The sequence below is a fragment of the Eschrichtius robustus genome, chromosome 11, assembly GCF_028021215.1.
Source record: "Eschrichtius robustus isolate mEscRob2 chromosome 11, mEscRob2.pri, whole genome shotgun sequence".
Classification (NCBI taxonomy): Eukaryota; Metazoa; Chordata; class Mammalia; order Artiodactyla; family Eschrichtiidae; genus Eschrichtius; species Eschrichtius robustus.
In genome coordinates, this window is record NC_090834.1 from 44,674,562 (window position 1) to 44,679,584 (window position 5,023).

The window sequence follows — 5,023 nt, forward strand, 5'->3', positions numbered from 1 at the left end:
AGATTTTTCCTTCTCAAATGATATGCCTGCAATTTGTCTTCTGGCTATTAAATACCAATTTCAGTTGAGAGTTCTCATTTTTAAAATTCCTATGAATTAGTTATCATTCTCTTAATAAATGATTAGAAAGTAAAGTAATGGCTCAGAAATATAAAAACAAATCTAAAGTATCTATATAAATTCTCTAGTTTAGCATTTCCCTGAATTACACAGGATGAGATTTTTGCTGCCGGCTATGAAGGAAAAACTGATTTAGGAATTGCCATTCCACTGTGAAGAACTAGCACATTAGGCAAAATCCATGAAACAGTTATGTTCAGACATTGGACCAGAAACAGGCTATGTAGGCTGTGACCACTGAGAGAAGGGAACACCTGAGGTGTGTCCTGTGATTACTTTGGCTTTCTGCCTAGAGGCAATTTACAGCCCTTTGTGTAGGGAGGGAGAATTCAGGTAGAGCATTGTGTCTTCCTGACTTGTGAAATAAAAATTTACTGGATGGACTTAAAAGAAGATTAGATTCTACTGAAGAAAAGATTGCTGAACCAGAAAGCATTGTAAAATAGAAAACCTACAAAATGCAGCATAGAGAGAAAAAGGAATGAAAAAATTGTAAGAGCACCTCAGTAACCTGGTGGACCATAGCAAGGAATTTAACTTTGCCAATATGTAATTGAAATCTAAGGAGAAGGGGAGCAGTAAAAATTTTAGAAAAAAGAGTTTAAAAATTTCCATATTTGAAGAGAACTTTTACAGTATTTTATACACAAATCCATGAATTTCAATGAATTCCAAGCAGAGTATACTCCAGAAAACCAAACAAAGACAAATTATATAGAGGAGAAAAAAAGATAAAAATGTCCTCAGATTTTATCCAAAATCAGGGAAGCCAGAAAACAATAGAAAGACATATTGAAAATGATTAAAGAAAAAAAATTCAACCTAGAAACCTATATCCAGTGAAACTGTATTTCAAAAATGAAGGAAAATGAAAACTTTTTCAGATAACCAAGGCTGAGAGAATCTATTGCTGGCAGATCTGCATTATAAAAAATATTAAAGGAAGTTCTTCAGACCAATGGAAAACAATATCAGATGGAAGCGTAGATCTATAGGAAAAAGTAAAAAGAAGTAGAAACAGTAAGTATTAGGGATTTTTCTTTTTATTTCTTTAAAAAATAATTCACTGTGTAATGCAAATATAGTAATATATCATAGGGTTTATGACAAAAGTAGAACTAAATTATATGTCAAGAATAACACAAAGAACAGGAGGGGGAAAAAATGAACATTTTTACATTATATGTGAAGTGGCAGAATATTTGATAAGTTTAGGGTGTAAACCCTAGAACTCCTGCTCAAAAAAAAAAGGGGATGTATGGCTAATAAACTAATAGTACAGATGAAATGGAATTTAAAAATTCACTTAATCCAAAAGAAGACAGAAAATAGATAATAATAGATGCAATAACGGAAAACAAATAACAGTGTTATAAATTGAAATCAACCATATTGATAATTACCTTAACTATATATTGTATAAACATAACATTTAAGGCAGAGATTATCAGACTGGATAAAAAAATACCCATCCAATTAAATATGAATCTGCAGATAAGAGTGAATTAATGAAAAGCAAACAGGAATCAAAAGAAAGTAGGAATAGCTATATTAGTATCAGGCCAAGTGTCCTCCAAAATAGGGAATATTACTTATGATAATGAGGGAATCTTACTAACGATTAAGAGGTTAAGTCATTATGAAGAACTAACAAATTTCAATAAAAGGAGATGTTGTAAGCATTTTGGAAAAGGAAGCAATGGTTATTATTAGACTTATGGGTTCACGGAGAATAAATCATCCATGGTAGAATCATTTCCTTCTTTGGTGAGTTAGGTATATACAGTACATGTTTAAATTTCAACATGATGTTGGAGTCCCCTATGACAGTGGTCCCCAACCTTTTTGGCAACAGGGAGTAGTTTAGTGGAAGAGAATTTTTCCACACACCGGGGTGGGGGGATGGTTTTGGGGTGATTCAAGTGCATTACATTTATTGTGCACTTTATTTCTATTATTATTACATTGTAATATATAATGAAATAATTATACAACTCACCGTAACGCTGACAGGAGGTGAAGCTCAGGCGGTAATGCGAGCAATGGGGAGCAGCTGTAAATACAGATGAAGCTTCACTCGCTGGCCTGCTTCTCACCTCCTGCTGTGTGGCCCGGTGGTTGGAGGCCCCTGCCTATGACATCTTTGAATAGGTGAATAGGTGGAACAGTTAGAGGATGCTTTAGTATAAATAGAGTAATTCATAGGAAGTCCAAGGGCTAGATTCAGAGGGTCAATGTTTATTTGAATGGTGATATTTCTAGAGACATAGGACCCTTCATTCAACCTTGCGTGTGTGTGTGTGTGTGTGTGTGTGTGTGTGTGTGTGTAGTTTATGTTTTTTTTTTTTACACTTTAAACAATGTCATGTTGTTTTTTTAGACAAGTTCTTACATTTTTGGAAAACATTTTAAACAAGGACATATGATTCAAATATATTTTTAATTTTTTTATAAATTTATTTATTTATTTATTTATTTATGGCTGCATTGGGTCTTCATTGCTACACGCGGGCTTTCTCTAGTTGTGGCGAGCGGGGGCTACTCTTTGTTGTGGTGCGCGGGCTTCTCATTGCGGTGGCTTCTCTTGTTGCGGAGCACGGTCTCTAGGTGTCCCAGCTCAGTAGTTGTGGCTCGTGGGCTCTAGCGCGCAGGCTCAATAGTGGCGCACGGGCTTCATTGCTCTGTGGCATGTGGGGTCTTCCTGGACCAGGGCTCAAACCCGTGTCCCCTGCATTGGCAGGTGGATTTTTAATTACTGTGCCACAAGGGAGGTCCTTGATATTTTAAATAATGTCATGCTGACCAGAATTTTATATGGTTCAAAGTTGAGAAGGGTAGTTAAAATATTTGATTCTTGAAATGTTATCCATAAGGAATTCAAGTGACTCTGAAATAATAGGTGGACATTTGAAAGAAATAAAAGTAAATAGGTAAAGGTAAATTTATGCCACTGGTTTCACAATAAAAATAATTGTACTAGTGAAATATGACATAAAAGTGCTTAAGGATTTTAAGGTGATTCTAAATGAAATATAGATTAACCATTGGCATGCCTCGCCAAAATACCAACATTTATAATGGTTATAGTTTATTGAATATCTATTATATGCCAAGCATTATTAGGGACTTTGCATACATTTGCCTATACATTTTATGTACATCATTAATTTTTATGGTTAATTTTTGCCATTTTATAAATTGAAATTTTAAGCTCAGGGAGATGAAATAATTTGCTCACACAGCTAATAAGAGTAGAGACTACGATGACTGATCCCAGATCCTTTTTTCCACAAGATTCTTACTCTTTTTCTCTTTCTGCCTCATTAGTGTGATTGTAGGGTTCATTAAGGTGGAAAAAAATAACTAAATAAAGGATGTAATAGGCACAGTTTAATCTAAACTGTTCTGAGTTCCATTTTGAGTTTTCCCTTTGATTGAGAACACCACAGTTCAAGAGGAAAGCTGGAGTACTTCTAGAGTACAGGTAATCAGATGGAGAAGAGATTTGAATTTATTTTATATGAGGAACAGTCCAAAGAACTAAGAATTTTTGACCTGGAAAGCAGAGCCCACAGTAGCTCAATGTTGGGAGGACTGTTATTTGAAAAAGATGTTACATTTTTTCTCTGTGACTCTACAGAGTGGAACTAGGACTAATAAATTAAAGAGTCATGAAGCCAGCCTGGCATAACACAAGTTAGAATTTTCCAACAGAGCTGTCAGCAAGTATACTGAAACCTCTGTGTGGTGGTGAGCTGACTGTCACTGGAGGTATTCAAGTAGACGGTAGCTGATCACTTAGTTGGAAATCAGTGTAGAATCACTGGCAGTCTCAGCAGACTTTTAAAACTCCTTTCAATTCTTGGAGTCTTTAATGTTATAGAAACTGCAATATATTTAAGGGGTGGTTGTTAGCACACATTTCTTTTTTTTTTTTCAGTTGGTAACATCCCTTTTTTATTCCTTGGTAAGGGTTTAAAAAATTCGAGAACAGACACATTTTTTTTTTTTTTAGTCTTACACAGGAAATTTCCTTCCAAAAGTCTCCTGAGAGGCGTATACCATACACAGGAATCCATCTTCATCCTTCTCACTTTCATACACTTCACAAATCAGCGTGGACACACTCAACCATGCTATGTCCATTCACTAACAGGAAGAAGGCTTGATTAGCGTGGAGCTGTAAGCGCCTTCTAATTATCTTGATGAACTCACTCGTGTTGACATGCAGGCACCAAGAACTTTGTTTTATCCAGGACCGGAAGCTGCTTCTCACCTTTGTATTGTTCTATTATTACCGGGATTTTGGTAGGATATGCTGCTCTCAGGTAAGCAGGCCATCTTCTACTCTTTGTTCGAAGGTTCGGCGCTATTTGAAGGTTTTCTCCGACGGCATGGCGGGGCAGGCGGGGGCGGGGGCGGCGAGGTGGAGGGTCCCGGAGGCTCCAGGCGGTGGCTGCAAGAGCCAGCACACATTTCTTAAAAGGTAATTTTATTGAGTACTTTCATTATGAAACGAGATTCAAACAGAAACAAGCAACAACACACCTACAAGTTAAAGCAGGCAAGTAGTCGTTGGTAAGGAGAGAACAAGATTTATGTACAATTCCATCCACTGTTTTAAACATTTGCCAAACAATAATTATTTACTCTTGGACAAAGATCCCTGGTGTGTATTTTCGACATTCTTTAAGGGAGCTGACTACTAAATGTTTTCATCTCCATCTCCAGCCTGTCTTAAGTCTTGGCAAAGGAAGAAGCCAGGGGAACCTTTACTCTATAGAAGGTGAATGCTCTTGGCTGTGACGGCGGTAACTCTGCAGTTCCATGGGGCTCATTCTTTCCATCTCACACATTGAAAAGACCTCCCAGGGAGAACTGCCAAGACATCCGTGGTCCACGT

The 5,023-nt window shown here is 36.7% G+C and overlaps 1 pseudogene; it reads right to left on the bottom strand.

Moving 5' to 3' along the window:
* Positions 1-4,137: 4,137 nt before the first annotated feature.
* LOC137772095 (microtubule-associated proteins 1A/1B light chain 3B pseudogene) lies at positions 4,138-4,516 on the bottom strand (annotated as a pseudogene).
* Between the last annotated feature and the right edge of the window lie 507 nt (positions 4,517-5,023).